The 19,361-nt window shown below is 36.2% G+C and overlaps 1 protein-coding gene across 2 annotated transcripts in view; it reads left to right on the forward strand.

The window, feature by feature from the left end:
- The window catches only part of LOC149654478 (tyrosine-protein phosphatase Lar-like), a 65,296-nt gene that overhangs the window by 18,116 nt on the left and 27,819 nt on the right, over positions 1-19,361 (forward strand). The window contains exons 1-2 of one of the 2 annotated variants that reach the window (XM_089846025.1): positions 10,310-10,721; positions 18,816-18,906. The gene's annotated coding sequence lies outside the window, so the exon portion shown is untranslated. Of the gene's footprint in view, positions 1-10,309; positions 10,722-18,815; positions 18,907-19,361 lie in introns of those variants that run through there. The other variant, XM_089846026.1, reaches the window with a different exon arrangement.

Genomic DNA, 19,361 nt, shown 5'->3' on the forward strand with positions numbered 1-19,361 from the left:
GCTTCCAATTGATTATTTCATACGCTCTTAATTAAAAAAGATAAAAATTCTAGAACGGTATATCCCTTTAAGTTTATTAGTTTAGGGAAATATCAGGGAAAATATAAATTAATACCAAAAGGGATGAAAGAGAATCTGATATAACGGGTCTATTAAAAGCAAGTAAATCAGTTTCAAAAGCGTGATATACATTATTAAAGTCAAAAAACAAAATTCCATGCAATCAATATAAAAATCCCTTAGAAATCATCTTATTTAAATTTTATGATATCGCTTTCATTGACGTACGGTGATGCGCTTTTCCTTTGAACTTGCTGTTAAAGGTTAATTTCTAACCCTAACCCCAAGTTCCTCAACTTCCCTAATGTAAAATTCTGTCGTCTGCTTTAGAAATAGAAAATGTAAAAGTTGTTCAGGCTCAACTCTTTAGGAATGCAGATTGCGGTTAGTTTCTCGTGGGGATAATGTCAAAAAGCGGATCGAGACTTTCTACCCCCCCTCACCCGTTTTTAATTAACTAGAGGGGGGGCTTGATTTCGAGTGCAATACGATAGCATGCCATACTACGATTCTCTCTCTGTCTGTGATGTCTTCCATCGGCTTCCAAATTCCTTTTTTAATAACGGAATACCGTTTTTCCCCGGGGGCTATCCCCTTCAATGCCGCCCCCCAACCCTTATCCTAGTCTGGACGATAGTTTAAAACATATAGGCCTAAGTTAGGCTTAGCACGGTTCTATAGTCGTACTAATCAGGAAACTAGACTGTTAACCAAGGCTTAACCTATCACCTATATGGCTATATTTGTATGATTTAAAAGTTGTTTGATAGTTTAAAACATATAGGCCTAAGTTAGGCTTAGCAAAGTTCTATGGTTGTACTAATCGGAAAACTAGACTGTTAACCAAGGCTTAAGCTATGCAATCGACTATATGGTTTAAAAGTTGTTTGATAGTTTAAAACATATAGGCCTAAGTTAGGCTTAGCAAGGTACTATGGTCGTACTAAAATAGGGAAACTAGACTGTTAACCAAGGCTTAAGCTATGCGATCGACTTCGGCACGACTATAATTGTATGGTTTAAAAGTTGTTTGATAGTTTAAAAGATATAAATTAGGCTTAGCAGGGTTCCATAGTCGTACTAATGGTGGCACTACACTTTAACCTTTGCTCTAACTATATTGAAATATGTATATTATTCTTAGCTCTCTGCTGTGACGAACTAGCTGTATTTTCGACTTTGAAATGGTACTATAATTGCAGGGTTAAAAGGGGTTAGATTTGAAAGGTTATGTATTATACTATTTTTCCTTTCCAAGGTTGAAATTTTAGTACGTATATATATAGATAGACGGTTTCCCGCTAGGAATGTTCAAAGGCATTTTTTTCCTAAAAAAAAATTTGGGCTTCAAGAGCTAGGCTAGTTGGTCCACTCTTGAAAGACGAATGCAGAATTGACTTGGTAACGTTTAGAAATGGGCCCTTAGTGAAAGTGGGGTTTTCTATTCAAGAGAGACGTATGGCCAAGGAGTATTAGTTCTTGAGTGCTTGGATGCCACTTGCAGCTACCTCGAGCGCTCCACGATGAAATTCCTCTTAGCACATAAGTAAATAATTAACTCGTCTCCCCAAATAAGTATTCACCTCTATTTTGTTATAAATGAACATGATTTTGAAGTTAATTCCAAACACGGTACACAGAGAGATTAGCTAGAGCCTAGAAGACAGCGTGACTCCCAAAAAACCTAACCAAAGAATAATTCTGGCCTAATCTAAGCCTAATCCTGATCTAAGCCTCTGCCGAACTTAAGTCTAATCCTGATCTAAGCCTCAGCCAAAACCTAAGCTTAATCCTGATCTAAGCCTCTGCCAAAACCTAAGCTTAATCCTGATCTAAGCCTCTGCCAAACCTAAACCTAGCCCAAGTTTAACCCTAACCTCTAACCTAACTAATTCAATCGAGTGTTTAACTTATAGTGGATGAATAACTAATGGCCTTATGGTTGAGCGCTGCTATGGGATAGGATGGCGAGAATTCTTTTGAACGAAACCTTTTAAAACTGGCCGCGACTACCAATCCAATCCAATCTTAGAAAGAACGTCATTTACTTGGGAAAAAAATGCGTTTTTTAGGCATTCTAAGGATGCATTTTTTGTTTAGCCGCGTATAGTGTAGGGATAGCATCAGTTCTTGAGATCCCCTTTAAAATAAGGAATGAATGCCTTATTGAATTCCTCTTTTTTGTCCCCGTGTCTGTCTGTCTCGGTATTCTCTATTCTTATTCCATTGTATTTGTACATACGCTTCCCTATTATGCTCTCGGATATAAATGCATTTGCAAGCGATACGCGTAAATACGCACGCACGTCAACTATTATTTAAACACGTTGACGACGTGAGTTAAATGACATTGAAAACAAACTTAGAAAAAAAATTCTATTTTTTTTTCACCTAATAGAATATTATATAAAAAAGCTGCGCATGCGCCTTGCTTATCATTCAAAACATTATATTTTTAAATTAATAGAGCGTGAGACACCCTCTCGAGATTGGTGAAAGTTTTCACGGTCTTTTAAAAATACATTTCACGAGATTTGTATAAATTTCACGAGATTTATTATAAAATTTCTCGAAATTTGTAGAACCATCACGAGATTTATAGAAAATTTCTCGAGATTTATAGAACCATCACGAGATTTATAGACCATTTCACGAGATTTATAGAACATTTCACGAGATTTATAGAACATTTCACGAGATTTATAGAACATTTCACGAGATTTAAAGAACATTTCACGAGATTTGTAGAACTATCACGAGATTTAGAGAAAATTTCTCGAGATTTGTAGAAAATTTCACGAGATTTATGGAAAATTTCACGAGATTTGTCTAAAATTTCACGAGACTTGTCTAAAATTTCACTCTAATAATTTCTCAACACCGTACTCTACAAATCTCCATATTGAAACCAAGTACCCAAAATTACGAACCTATTATTAAACGAACGTTACCTGAAGAGGAATAATTGAGTGCGAACTGGTCCTTTCTCCATTCCTGGAAGGCAGAGAATGGGTAAGGGCAAGAATAATAGGAAGAGAGTCTTTTAGGTCTAACGTTAGTTTCGAGTTAGAAAGAGAGGAGAGAGAGAGAGAGCGAAAGAAAGAGATAAAGAGAGAGAGAGATCTTTTCCTCGGTTCTCTATTCAACATGTAGTATTTTTTTCCTCGTTTCCTTTAAAGGAAGAAGCCCCTTTTTCCTTACCTTCCTTATTTCTCTCTCTCTCGGACGAATAAGAAGGTTCACTTTTTCAAAAAGAGGAAGGGGGGAAGAAATTTTGGAAAGAAACTGTCGGGGCCGCCGACTTTCAACAGATAACGATTAATTTTTTTATTAGGGAATTTCCCCAACTAGCTCAAGAAGACTCGAGAGCTGCAGCAAAGAAAAGACTCGAGAGGAAATAAAATAGCTTAGAATTGAAACGGAAAAGGAAAGTGAGCTCTCTCTCTCTCTCTCTCTCTTTAGCCCTTTCGACAAATTTCTTATTACTTTAACTTTTAAAAGTATCGACATAGTAGGATTCTACCGTAATATAGTCATTTTCCACCTATATGGATATTGCAATTAAAATTATATAATTATAAATTTTGGTATGAAATGGGGTTATTTTTTTTTTCAAGATGGCGAAGGAAAAAGGTATTCTACCGTAATATAGTCATTTTCTCCCTATATGGATTGCAATTAAAATCATATAGTTAAATGTTGATATGAAATAGGTTTATTTCAAGATGGCGGAGGAAGAAGGTATCGCCATAGTAGTATTCTACCGTAATACAGTCATTTTCCCCCTATATGGATTGCAATTAAAATCATATATTATTATAAATGTTGATATGCAGTAGGGTTATTTTCAAGATGACGAAGGAAAAAGGTATTGCCATAATGGTATTCTACCATAATATAGTAGTTTTCTACCATGATATAGTAGTTTTCTGCCATAATATAGTAGTTTTCTACCATAATATTGTAGTTTTCCTCTTCTATTATTATGGATTGCAATTTAAATGACTAAGTTAAAGCTGATATACAAGGTATTTTTCTCCAATTTTCGCCCTAGTAGGATTCTACTGTAATATAGTGTTTTTTCCGATTATATTTAATATGGATTGCAAATTAAACCATATAATTAATGATGATACACGGTAGGCTTAGGCTATTTTTATTAAATGTCTGTGTAAAAAAACCGAATAGATTATAGGAGTTTAACGCTATAGCTTAGTCATCCCATATAAAAATAGATTCTGATAAAGATTATTACCAAGAAAATGGCCGATATTCAATTTTTTGCCCATTTTATTTTAGGCTTATTTTAGAAGCTTTTATTTTACTTTCAATATATATCTTTGAGAGAGGGCGAGAGAGTAAACTGAGGGAAGGAGGGAGGGAGAGTCTGGCAAGGCTTAGCGGCCTCCTTTTCCTAAAGAATACTTTATAATCCCTCTAGTTTAATCTTGTTTACGCGCTCGCTTCCAGAACTTAAGAACGTCATGGACATTTTTGGCGGGGAAAAACCTTTTACGCTCGAGACTTTTCCCGCCATATTATACTACCAATCCCCTCCCTTACAATCTCATAGATATCTTCAACATAAGGCTGCTCATGAAACGCACGAGTTTCGATTTTATTCCCAAGGCGCGTGCAGCTAGCTAGGCACGAGGTTGAGGTTCATATTATTTAGTGTCAATGGTTTATGATGTCTATGAGACTTTCCTTTCGCGATATCTCGCGCTTTAGCTAGAGTTGGCGCGTGTATTTGGCGGGAAAAAGGGTGGAGAGAGGGGAAGGTCGGAGTTGAGGTGGTGGTGGTGGTGGGGGTGGTTTAATCAAATTTATGCAAATAGGCTTTCAAGGGAACGAAGCGCGTGGCCGGTCTCGAGCGATAAATGCTTTTGGCCCAAAATGACGAGGGGTGACGTCGGTCTTCCCGCCAAAAAGCCTCATTTTGGCCGAGAAGCGACACCACTCTTTCACTTATACAATAATGGCAGTTGTGTTTAGAAAGATTTTTCGCCAACCAACTTCGCAGCCGTATACCCATCTTTCTCTCTCGCTCTCCTCTATCGCTATTGGTCAGTGGTCTAACGTAATGTCTTTGCCTATAGCTACTAACATCATGGAAATGCGTTTGTGCACTGTGTATTTCGCAGCTTTTTTTAGGCTTTTAGGCTTAGTAAAACACATCGTGGATGAAGCTAGCTTTAAACACGACGACATTTTATAGAGATTTAAAGCGTATTTTATCTTTCGTTTACGCGTCAACCGAGGATGAGCTTTCAAACTCTCTCTCTCTCTCTCTCTCTCTCTCTCTCTCTCTCTCTCTCTCTCTCTCTCTCTCTCTCTCTCTCTCTCTCTCTCTCTCTCTCTCTCTCTCTCTCTCTCTAACTTTAAAGCAATTTACTTTAAAAATATATAACTCCGTTCTGAGTTTATATTACAGTTTAAAACTTTACTGACTTTAAATTGAGGCCATGATTTGAGAAAAGCGTTTTTCTACACCTAAAATAAATAAAAACACTAAGAATTTCAAATTAGAATAACATGAGGTCTGCATCATTTAGTTAGGAAGATAGGGGCTTCCAAAAATTGGTTTCACCCCTGAAACAAGACGTGGTCTAAAATCGAAAGAAAGGTTTTTGAACCTTAATTTAGCAGAAGTGTAGGCCTACTATTAAATGAGTAGAGGTACTCATGCTCTGGTAAAGTAAAGCTAATTAGTGTTATTACTATTTCATTGTATTAGTTGCAAATCCATGTTTGGGAGTTCGTATCTCCGTAAGTAAACTACTAGACCCCATGTTTTTTGGCACTGTCCACTTATCAGAAACACTCTGTATATTAACACTTATTTTTAACCCTTTCTTAATTACGAAATGCGATTATTAAAGTTTCCTTTACTAAATTTAATAGTAATACTTTTTTTTTAATTTCCAAAATTCTCTTAAATGATTTAGAAGGTGTAGCGGCTGGCATATTCATTTGTAGCCTACCTCATTCGTTACCCCCTAAGATATTACTTGAGGGGTGGGGGGTAATAGCCCCAAAACACCCCCCAGTCGAAACTTACAGTATAATTAAATGAATATTGACCTTGTTCTCAGGCCTGCCTGATATTAAATCGACTAAAACCTGGGACACGTTTAATAGCTAATAACTGAACTCCTTTTTGGAAAGAATAATTAACCCTAGCCCCCCCTCTCCCGCCTTCCCAAACCCCGCCAAAACCCCCCATCGGTGAGAAGTGTAATCAATTTATTTGAACAGCTGATTACGCGCCTCCCGCTTTTCGATGCACTTGATTTGGAATCATTCATCAAATCTAGGATTTTTCTGTTTTCCAGCTCTTTCAGTTCTAGGAAGAGAATTTGTGGGGTATTGAGAGGGGCTCAGGGGGGGTTTTGGGGGAAATGATTCTTTCCCAGGGTTTTGCGGTACGGCTTCATTTATTATAAAAGTATGTTTGACCTCCATCTTTTGTCTTGTTAAACCGCGGTATAATTATCATCTAAGGCTCTTTGTTATTAATTTCGTCTCTTTATCATGATAGGCATATAGCTTTTTAACTTAATTGATTATAATTAGGTTATTTTAAATGCTGAATATATAAAACTTTCAGAGAATAATCTACGTATTCTGTACTTTTAAGGGATATTTTTAAATTTACTCTATCTTTAATAGTTAAAAAGATATAAGCATTTAAATATTACTATCATGATAGGCATATAGCTTTTTAACTTAATTGATTATAATTAGGTTATTTTAAATGCTGATTATGTGAAACTTCCAGAGAATAATCTACGTATTCTGTACTTTTAAGAGGTATTTTTAAATTTACTCTATCTTTAATAGTTTAAAAGATATAAGCATTTAAGTATTATTTTAAGAATGAATTTAGTGTCAGTGAAGCCAACTTCCAGGCTGAAACACACAATGTATTTTCCCATAGCCCCTGTAGAACTGTTTACCACGCGATACACCAATGCTTAGTAAAAAAGCAACCCATCAGGGGCCATAGGAAATACATTGAAAATATGATGCCTAATTCTTTCCTTTGTGGGGACCTTATTTAACAAAGGTAATTAAAATTTGAGCTATTACTCTACAAAACATCCACTTTCTTCTGATATCTTAAATTTTACTCTACCTAAATTATAACAAAAGTTATGGGCGTTTATTCATAATAGCCCGGATACAATGACCTTAAAAACTTTTAAATTAAAATTAAAATTTACAAAAATTAATTAAAATTCCTTAATTAAAAATACCCTTTAATGGCTAACGATAAAACTAGCTGTAATAATAACCGTAAACGCCTATCATAAGCACCTTTTGAAATATAACCCTTAGAAACCAACTTTTTTATAACCGCACCATCCCTAAGATGGTATGTTAACAAAAAAAAATATTCTTGTAGACAATGTACCTACCCCCTTCCCTTAATTCTGGGGTATGTACCCACGCACTCCCTGCACTCTTTATTACACCCGTGACCACGCCTCTTTTAGTCGTTAATGATCAGAGCCTGTTAACGCGTTTAAAAAAGCCCCAAGAAGTTAAAGAAAAAAAAACCTTGTCGACTTTTTTTTTCTTAATTTTTTTTTTAAAGTGTGTCACAAGATGTTAAGGAGTAAGAAGTTTTCGAGATAAGATTGCACCAAGGAAACAAGCTAAAATTATGGAAATAATTTAGCTAGAGATTACTTATCACTTCGCTATATTCTTATATTGATAATTTAAGCCGGGGTAAAAAAAATTACGACTTTAAAAGTTTGATATTTTTGTTAGCTAACATCCCCCGGGGGGAAATTCCCCAGCATGAGTCCAACGACTTCCTTTATACGTTGATAATCTTACGCTCCAAGTTTGGAAGTAATTCTCGCGCAAAAATGGTCCTCTAAGCGAGACCCGCGTTAACGAATCACGTGACATTGTTGTGTATAAATTGTTAAGCGCGTGAAATTTAAGAAAAAAAATTCAAACAAGGCTTAAAGAATCAAGTGATATTATTTTATAAACATAGATAAATTGTTAAGCGCGTGAAATTTAAAAATAAAAATTCAAACAAGGCTTAACAAATCACGTGACATTGTATAAATTATAAAGCGCGTGAAATTTAAGGGGAAAATCAAACAAGGCTTAACGAATCACATGACATTATTGTATAAATTGTTAGGCGCGTGAAATTTGAAAACAAATTCAAACAAGGCTTAACGAAATTTTTGAAAATTTATTTACGTAGGTAGTTGTTCAAAGGCTTAGGAAAGAATTATGCTGTTTAGTACAGTTTGAACTGTAGACAAGTAGGGTTACTAAAGCGATGCCGGGTAAGATGTTAGTAACTTACAAGGAGAATAAAGGAGCTTATGCTTTGGGTCCCAGTATAGCGTAACGTGATAGGGGGCTTTAGCTAGGCTAGCTTTTAGGTTGTCGGCCGTTAGTGGCAATGGGCCATTATGAGTATGGCTCGCGTCGTCGCTTGCCTGTAATTTGACGTAATTAATCAGAAGGCTTCTTGTTGCAAGCTGGTGCTGCTCCATTTTTTAATAAAGACTTATATTCTAGAAGGGTGCACGCGCTAAGCCTCGGCCAAGCTCCCGTATTATTATTTTTTTTATTTTCTTCTCCCTGCGCGTACGAAATATGAGGAGACGACTGGACCAACGAGAACTTTAATGTTCTCTAGCAAAGCTAAAGAATCCTTAGATGAGCCGCTATAAAAATGCCATTCTTTTTTTACTTTTTTCTAAAATTCATGAATGAAACTGCACGCTTTCTTTTTAATCCTCCTTCCTTAACACGCAAATGTCCAGAAGTCGTGCTCGCCCCTCAAAGACTATAGTTGCAGGCCGCCTTAGCTACGTATACAATTTTAAACATGCATTAGGCCTAATACGCGTTAAGCCTAGTTTTCAAGTTTTGAAATTTCCCGCGTTTTTAATTATAAATGCACGTGATTTACTATAACCACTTGGCTAGGAGGATATAAACGTCGTCACGCATGCAAACTGACCAGTATGTTGTGGGTCAAGACTGGCTGGAGGAAATGGAGCTAGGGGGGACATTGGTCAGGGTTTTTTCTTTGATTAAAGTCTTGTTAAGAGTGGTGATACTGTATAGAGAGTAACTGTAAGAGAAAGAAGCGGGATATAGGCTTCTATAGTATTGCAAAAGCTAGGCGGGAAAAGCAGCAGCAGAGGCACGAGCTAGGGTTTCGGTTTCGCGCCATTGCCTTTCAAGCAATCAACAGTTGTGTTTATAGACTTGGCAAGGCACTGTTCTAGGCACTAAAAGCTAGGAAGGAAGGGATCGACTTTCTTTCCAACAAGGTTTCAGTCAGCAACTCCTCCGTTTACTCCCCCCCCCCATTCTCACTTCCGCCAACCTCACATGCAACGGCGATAAATTGTTGGGCAGTTTCAGTAGTCGGGGCAAGTTGCAAGAAAACGAAAGTTGAGATTGTAACGAAAATCATTGCCGTTTCTCCCTTTTCCAAAAGTAATTGGAGATTTTCTCTTAGCAGAATCCAACCTTAGAATTTGTAATTTTCGTAAGCTTAAAAAAAAAACCCAGTTTTTCCAAGTGAAAACGGCTTATATCAACGGCGTAGCTTTGACAGTAGTAGACTCTACTGGAAATTGACACGGTCTGCCATTTCTCTATTAAACTCAATTACTTAGTAGCTTATGAAGCGGTATAAATCAATAGGTATGACGTCACGAACCTTATTACGCCTAGTGTTCTTCGGATATTAATTATTCACGCTAATTAGAATGAGTGTACGTTCCAGGGGGCGCTACGCTATCAGGTAATTGCGCTTCTAGTTTTCCCCTATTAATATTTTTTTACCCCATGCTGGAACTGGAACTCTCTCTTCAATGTAAAATTATTAATATGAACAACCATACATACAAACAGACATACGTGATTATTTTATAACCTCTCACCTTTTAGAATATGTTTGCATTATCTCATCTCTAAAAATAAATTTTAAAATTAGTACAATAGACAGACAAACTTAGCTTTTCTATAAGCTGAAAAAAATATATTTCATATTAGTTTTAATAATTTTGTATAGATGGCGCCACCATTTTCGAAAAACAAAATAAAAATTGAAATTTTTACAGACAGACAGACAGACGAACTTAACCGTTTTAATACCCCTCTGGTAATAGTTGTTTTTATAGAGGTCGCCACTCTCTTTGAAATTTTTGGGAAAAGTTTCTCTCTTAAAAGGCGGGCAAGGGGGGGGGGCGGTAATCTCTACACAAGGTGAAAGTAGTAAACTTTGGCGTTCATCTCGAAATGCGTAAAGTCGCGTATTATACAGGCGTAGTGTCTGTGTTTTTAATCTAGGGTAGTATTAACGAATCTTTAGCTAAGCCTTTGTTGGATATTAATTAAAAAATAGGTGGAAACATCATTCATAAGTGCGGTGTGCGTGTCGTCTTCTGTGTTTGTGTTTTTTTTCGTCCGAGAGGCTGTGAAAAATCACTTCGTGTTGCTCGCGATGAAGTATTAGGCCTAACAGGACGGTAGCGCCCAGTCAGTTCAGTTGCGAGGCAACGTCGTCTGTGTTAACTGTGTCCGGGATGAAGTATTAGGCTTAACGGGGACGCCCCGAAAAGTTTTCCGCTGGCAAAACTTTTGATTCCTTTTTCCGTTACGAGGTAAGCTAAGCTTCCATCATCTCAACTTATACTCCATCCTTCATGTCCACTCTTTAATAAAGAGTTTAAGGGGTTGTCTTCATTTGGTACAAACACCGAAACAACATTGGCAAAGTAGTTACATTAAAATTTAACATTAGTGGAAATTAGATTAAGCTTAGATATTTGAAAACAACATAAGGCTTAGCAGTTGGAAACTTTCTTTAAAACCAAGGTTAAGTAACACATTAGGCTTCGCTATTAGAAACTACTTTAGATATCTAGGTGCTGGAAAGTAGATTACGAAAAATGTTTGACACAAAATTTATTTAAAAATATGGGGATTTCAAACCGAATATGATCTCACCCGTTAGAATCAAGGGTGTAATAGTTAAACTTATCATTAGTGGACGGAAGTCTATAAGGTCAAAAGGTCAATCTACCGTCTATTAGAGGAAACCGTTCCATTGTTTTAAAACAGTATCTAATCACTGATAATGATAGGGTATGAAGGCATATAATGTTAAATGGCGGAACATGATCACACTAGTGATGATTATAGTAGTGTTTTGGTCAGTTAAATAGGATACGCACGCTTGCCAAAGTCAATAATTATTACATGTAGGTGAATTCCACGTAAACACCCCCCTCTCTTATTGCTTTCAAAGTCTATCATATAAATTCAGAGTCATTGAACTGGAAATACTGTATAGAACATATCGGAATTGAGGGGGGAAATCAATTCTACCCCCAGACTGGCTCGTTTCATGAATGACAATTTTATCCCATTGCTTACCCCCCTTTCCTTTTTAATGACGTCATTAATGGTCTTTTAATTGTTGAAACGCTTTATTAAACTCTTTAATATTTTTAATATCACTGGTCGTAGATCAATTACTCGATTAAATTAACCATACGTCTATTTTGTTGAAGTTATTTTTATAATTTCCTCTAGAATGGAATTAAGGAATTTTTCCCTTGAATTATTTTTAATGAATCCAATTTCCCTGTTTAATTACATCCAGGATGTACAGTGAGCAGGGGGGAGGCAGGAATAGAGAGAGAAAGAGGCCCAGGTGGCGAATTTTTATCTAGATATTCCAAGTTTTTATCATAAATTGAAGTTAAGTGAAGTTGGGTCCATATTTTTAAAAATGAAAACGAGTCTCAGGAATTCATTTATAATTAGATTGGAATTCTGTACAGGGTGCTTCCCATGCATCTTTCTTATTTCCCCTGAATTCCTTTAAAACTGAATTTGTTAGTTAGATGTGTTTGTTAATTACATAAATTAGTTCATGAGATATGTTCGCCAAAAGCAGGGTTCATACAAACCTGTAAAACAGGGAAAACCTGGAAAATCAGGGAAATAAATAGTTGACAAAAAACTCAGGGAAATTTATAATTTTTAGTAAAATTCAGGGAAATCAGGGAAATTTGCGTCAAACAGGGGCCGAGTAATGTTCATAAATAACCCCTCCATAGGAATAGCGTTACTCTAAACTTTGGAGGCTCATAACTCTGGTTCTACTAGAGATACGGGGATGTCCTTTGAGTATGTTATAGTCCGTTTTGCCCCACCCCCTTCGTTAACATTTGCTCCATAGGATACTGTATATACGGGAAAAACCTGGAAATCTCAGGGAAATTTGTTTTCCAAAAGTTGTATGAACCCTGGTCACTTCAATTCTCGCTTGTCGTTCTCGAACTAGCTCGAGCTGTAAGTTTCTAGCATTACGAAGTATAGGTAGTGTCATACTTATGGAATGAACACATCACTTATAAACTTATGATTAAACTAATCCATCTTCAAAGGATTACGCTGTATGTTCTATATAATAAAACCAGAGTTACAACGCGTCGAAGTTGGTCACTTTGAGGGGCGTGGGAAGTAACCAGGTCCTTATATACTAAGCTAATTTAGCGAATTAAGATAAGGAGATCATATTGCGGTTTGCCAATCTTCTAGAATCCCCAATCGTCAATAGGGACCCCAAATATTTGCCCAAATAAAGCAGTGGCGGGGGCCATGCAGGCTGTACATACGTAATACGTAGATCGACAATTGAATCTTCACGCATTGAAGAACAATTGATCCAACAGCTGATGATTGAACCCTAGCTCTTTCCTCGATGCCAATGACGATCCCTTCCTTATTAACAGGATAATTAGGTCTAATGATTTTCCCGGGGGTTGGGGGGGGGTCAAAAGCCGAAAAGGGGCCAGTCAGAGATTATCGCTTGTAGCTAACTGATAAGAACGCCCAAAACCCTTTAGGCCTAATTTAAATCGGACATTCTAATAGGCCTATTGAGTATCGTCATTGTAACCAAAGGGTTTAAATGTATTCATTTTGGTTTGTCTGTGAAATACAATGGAGTATATAGTACTGGGTTATTGCTACAGGTTATGGAAGACCTAGGAAAGTTAGGGAATTTCAATATAGGCCAAGAAGGTCAGGGGAAAGTTGGGGAATTTCAAAATAGGCCAAGAAAGTCAGGGAATTTCAAAATAGGCCAAGAAAGTTAGGGAATTTTAAGAATTTCATCAAAGTCAGGGAGTTTGGTTAAAGTGGCTAAAATATATGCTGTTCAATTTTAAACATTTTAAACACCGTTTAAGCGAGATCACGTTTGACCAGACAACAAAGTCGTGGAGCTCGTAATGTGTTACATTCACTATTAAAAATGCAATTTAAACCCAATTGTCTAGTTTTATTTAGATAAATGACAATTAAAATTCAGGGAAAATCGTAAAAATGTTCAAGGAAAACCTAGAAAAGTTAGGGAATTTGAATCTGAAAATTTCATGGCAACCCTGTAGTAGGATTTTACAATAATCTAACCCCTATTAATGACACAGACAGTGGTATACCGCGACGGTGTTCGTAACCTTGTAGAAAAAACGTATTTTGGGTAAAATTAAGTTTTAACCTCTTTAAAAATTTCAAAATATTTCTTTGAAATTCCTCTTTTTCTTTCTCTCTCTCGTGTCTCCACTTAAATGTGATTACGAAAGTTATAGAAGGTTTTTAACTACCTACGCGAATTTCAGGCCCCAAAGGAATTTCTTAAAAGTCGTAGTGTAATACTCTGATCTGACGGATGTTTCTCGCAATTTTCTTTTTATAAAATACCAGACCTAATTTTAAACCTCAAATATTATCATAATAAAATACTTCAATTTTTTTCTTCTAGATCAGCTCATTTATTGGAATTTGTAACTCTATTTTTGTAGTCGGTTGCTTTAGCTATAGTAGGAAAGCACTAGTGGAATCCTACTATCCTCCTATAACTAATTAAAATAACTCTAATTAGTTTGGAATTTATTACGTATCAGTAAAAAAACTTTAATATTATTTAAATTAGTCTTTTTTGCCATTCCAGTTGGATGCAGTTACATTTACTCTATGGAATAGTAGGAAAAACCCTGCATTTTAGTAGCATCCTACCCAATTGATGCAGTAATCTTTTCTTTATAGAATAGTAGGAAAAAAACCGCGCATTTTAGTAGAATCCTACTACCCCCTTGTTGCTAATAAGTTTACCTTGAAAAAGTAACACGAATTCGTTTGAATTATTTATAAATAATTAAACAGATAAACCAACTTAAATACGATTAAAATTGGTGTATTTTCTATCTATACACAATTTTCTTTATAATTAACATAGAATACTAGAAGGAAACCCCCGCATTTTAGTTGAATCCTACTATAAGAGCAATACTTAAATAGCTAACCCAGCCTGTCGAAAATAATGATTCTGAAACTAATTCCTTATCCTTGCCTATCGTATAGTTTTTTAGGAGCGGAGTTCAATAGACTCTTTATTATTAATTCGACCCGAATATCTTCGTTGCCTAGCAACCAGTATTTAACACAATTCACGAGGAATTGGGAGGAGAGGGGGAGGGGGTCACGTAAAATTTATTAAAAAAAAATGAATCTTATATATTTTTGCGCCTCTTTTTTTAAGGACAACACCCAACGGGCCCCTTTGCTATTTTTTTTTCTTTTCGTTTTTAATTATCTGTGCTCGCCGCCAAAAATGTTTAGTGTCCCGCCTAATTCCGGGTTCCTTTTTTTGTTTTTGTTTTTTTATTTTTTATAAACGACCTTGCCGTTATTAAGGTGACAATAAAAAATTCCCTCAAATTCATTTTAGGCGATGTGTCTTTTGAAATAAGTTTTATTGGTTTAGACCTTTTCTAGTGTAGGGTTGACATTGGTCAATGAAAACCGGGAAAGGTCATGGGTTTCAAAATGTGCCTAAATAGTCAGGGGGAAGTCAGGGAATTTTTACGAATTAAAAAAAGTTAGGGAAACTGTTAGGGAAAGTCAGGGAATTTTTAGGAATTCAAAAAAAGTTAGAGAAAATGTCAGGGGAAAGTCAGGGAATTTTTAGGAATTCAAAAAATGTTAGAGAAAATGTCAGGGGAAAGTCAGGGAATTTTTAGGAATTCAAAAAAAGTTAGAGAAAATGTCAGGGGAAAGTCAGGGAATTTTTAGGAATTCAAAAAAAGTTAGAGAAAATGTCAGGGGAAAGTCAGGGAATTTTTAGGAATTCAAAAAAAGTTAGAGAAAATGTCAGGGGAAAGTCAGGGAATTTTTAGGAATTCAAAAAAAGTTAGAGAAAATGTCAGGGGAAAGTCAGGGAATTTTTAGGAATTCAAAAAAGTTAGAGAAAATGTTCGGGGAAAGTCGGGGAATTTTTAGAAATTCAACAAAGTCTGGGCAAATTTCAGGGAATTTGGTTTAAGTGGCTAAAATATCCTCTTTGTGAAGTTCTAAACGTCGTTTTAGCGAGAAAACATTTGACCAGACACCGAAATTAAATTAAAACATTAAATGTTGAAAAATACAATTTTTTAAACGCATTTCTTTACTTATTTATAAAAAAGAACCGCCGCGATTGCTTGTAATTTTCTTGAAGAGGGCCTCTCCCCTTATCAGCTAGACATTATAAAAGCGATCATAGCATTCAACAACCATAATAACATTCCAATATCTCTCCCTAGGCAACAAACAAAACCAATTTTAAACAAAACAAAAACTGGGCCTAATAGATAATATACTTTTAAGCTTGGCTTAGCTATTCGAGTCCTCCTCCTCACATCTTGAAAAATAGCTTAGAATAGATGCGTTATATTTTTGGCCCAATTAACTTAAGTCTAATTGTATGAGGTAAACCCCTAGATTTTAGTAAGAATAGTACTACTTCAAGTTAAATGCATTACGTACATGATCCCTTAAAACTCCTTGCGAGACATAGAGATATATATGTAGGGAAAAAAATTGGCATTATTTTTAAAAAGACTAAAAAAATGGCGCGAAAGATATCTGTTATTTCTCACGCCTTTCCAATTTCTAGCGCCAAAAAAAGAAGGCCCCTTGCGATGGCACGTGCGCGAGAAAGGGCGCCAATTTAAATATAATGACCTGGTTTGACCCCCGCGAAAGACTTTACTTCTTCCTTGATAAAACTAGACTAAAATATAATACAACTCTAAAAAAAAAAAGTAAGAAAAAGAAACAGACGATCCCAGATAGAAGACACCTTGCAATCTCAATCTGGAGAGAGAGTAGGATGTGCCTGGTTAATTTATGATAGCGACTTAGTGTCGCCATCAAGAACATTTAGCCCGTGATTTCTTACCTATTGGTCTATCTACCACCTAGTCGAATTCAATTCGCCATGTACCACCCGTCTCAGAATCACCGTAAGAAAAGGTCAATTTGGGTGGCCCTTAGATGCATGCACTTAATATCGTGGGACGTTAGCTTTCTGTGGTGATTTACTTGTCGCGCCAATTTCCTTGCTGTTTACTCTTTTGTAAATAAAAGGGAATATAATTTTCTTTTTACATTTATTTGTTTATTTAGGGGATTTAAAATTCTAATAAACAATATGAATGAAAGGTTTATTGTATTGAAATGTCAATCGTATTTCCTTGTGAAATGATAGAGCCCCTTCTTTGCTGTAATAGTATTGTTATTTATACAGGGTGTTTCTGATAAGTTTGGCATAAATTAAGGGCGGTGTTGTTTTCAACGATTTTGAAAGGAAAATGTAACTTCTATGACATTTTGTTTGCTATAATGGCCACTGTTTTCAAGTTTAGATTGTCCAGAGTAGTTTACGGATGACCCCTTAAATTTAATTAAGAAACTGAAAGAGCAATCAACGATTGCTAATTTAATGTATTTCAGACTTATCAGAAACACCCTGTATGTATGCAACATTAAAAACCTGGCATGAAGAAAAATAGATCAAACTGTTGGTTAAAAGCACGAACTCATTCTTTGAAATTTGTGAGCGTTTGAATTGAATATGTCTACTTATGGTAATTATCAATTAAATGATAGCCTGGTACGTTCGTGTCCTCCTATGGTGGACGCGTGTCCAGGTGGCAAAGCCAAGGGTTTTAATTTCTGTCCCCAACGTGCCGTGACTCATGGGGAACCCCTATAATACCATCCAGGGAACCATAGCTTCAAATAGGAAAAGGAAGGAGTGCACTCTCTATAGAATCCCTCTTCGTATATATACAGTATATACAAGAGGCGGGGTTATATTAATTTCCTCTTCTCTTTTTGCGCTGACGTATGTGTGGGAGCGCCAACCAATGATTTACCGGTTGATGATAAGAGATGTGAACCGAAGTTCGTGCAGGGAGGAGAGACTTGAGAGGGAGTGTTAAAGTGAATAGGCGCGTTCTTTCGCTTCGTGGCTAAAATCGTCTCTCTCTGGCGCTGACTCAGGGACTCATGGCGGTGTCCGCGCGCATGCGTCAAATTTAAAAACCGGCTTTGAACTAGAAGGGGAAGGTCGTGTTTGAATTTCTGCCATGGTTAACTATAAGAAGTGTTGTTTTTTAATTGTTCAAGTAACCCTAAGTATTTAACAAGACCCGACATCGTAAATTTCGTTTTCAAACCATTTCCCAAACCAAAAACAAAGCTTGAAATTTATTGAAAGTGAATAGAAGCTAGTGGAAATCGGTCTTCCACTAGCTAATATAATAAGTTTATAGTCATTATAAACTTATGCTAATATCCATCTTTTACATTTTTCTATCTGGGTTTTTGGCTTTGGAAACGCGTGGAAGGATATTCCTTTCATACATTTTTAAGCGAATACCTTGAATCATTCCTACAACCGTTACAAAAACAATTTGGCATTTTTATTAAGCCTCGGTTTCCTCCCAACAGACGTTGATTGTTGGTTTAACAGAGTGAGTGGGGCAACAGTCGATAGAAGCGGAAGCTGGCGGCAGAGAGAATTTTTAAATTCTCTCTGCTGGCGCTAGTAAACGACGTCACTCGCGCCTGCGCGTTAGCTAAAATTGTGGAACGGAGATAAAAAATTCCTACCCCCACTTTCTTTCCCATTTGCCACTGTATGACGGTTTTTTTAGCATTAGATCAAAACTCCCTCTAACGTTCCTTACTCCCTGGTTCGTGAATAGAGAGTATATCAGTTGTGTGAGGAGCTATGAATTGTGAGATAATTTAGACGACCATATAGGGACTTGTCAGTACTACGTCATGCAACGTCAGACTACCTTTCACTAGTTCTAAAAAAACACCAGGAGGAGGAGCTTATATAGCTTTCATTCTGTTAAAAAAACATACCATAATGGCGCTGGAGGCGGAGTTAAGCCCGAATTGCCAAGTCCCTATTGGTGGGTTAAATGCCGGAGAAAAGCTGAAACCCACCAATATTGCTACCTGAACCGAGATAAGACTTAGGAGGGTCTGATGTAAAATTCATCCTACAGAAAGGTGTCTATAGGACCAACGAATGAGTGAGGATTGGGGATATTTTTAAAGAAAAAAAAATGAGGCGTAATTTATTCCTTCCTTCTTTATTAAGATATGACTCCCTGACCATCTGTCTATTCGCGCCGCGCTATAAGGGGAAAATGTTTTTCATTGATTTCTCTGCAGAAATAAGATTCTGTACTTTGAACAGCTGCGTCGTCTGCTACGGTTTAATCTAGTCTAGCCTATTACACACAGAAAGACACTTTTTAAAAAAAGAAATAAATATTAATAAAAAACGGTGTTAATTATTTTATTATAATAATTTATTTTTTTTAACTTTCTTTTTGCAGTTCTCTTTCTATGTGGTTATGGTGGTTGAAATAAGAAACGATGACGCTTCGAGCATGAATGGATAATTAATTAAAACGCCTTCGTTTAAAGGTAAGACAAGTTTTTTCTTTGCAATTTAATTAGCCCAGTAACACGGATGGATGTTTTCCTGTCTGCGCTACACAGGCTATTTAATTTTTTAATGTTGCCTGAATTTCATTGAAATACTCTTGGGAGTCTTGGGTAACAAACTGAATTAATTAATTAACTTAACGCTGATTCGTAATTTAATTATAATTAAGGAAACTCGCGTTAATTTACTTTGAATAGTTAAAATTTAAATTTATAAATCGATTTTGTTTTATTTTCCCGCCATTTTTGCTTTTGGCGCGAAAATTACTGTTTCCCGCCATTTTTGGGAATCGATCCTAATACTCAAGTAGCGCCCCCTACTATCGGAAGACTTCTATTGATTCGTTAGAAAATGTTAATTTAATTTTAATTTAATCTCTGTGGATTACTCCTAAATAATTCCACCTTAATTACTACCAAATTCACGTAGTTTA

Source organism: Phalangium opilio, unplaced genomic scaffold (genome assembly GCF_054372755.1).
Source record: "Phalangium opilio isolate 3A_F unplaced genomic scaffold, DU_Popi_V2 ptg000079l_1, whole genome shotgun sequence".
NCBI lineage: Eukaryota > Metazoa > Arthropoda > Arachnida > Opiliones > Phalangiidae > Phalangium > Phalangium opilio.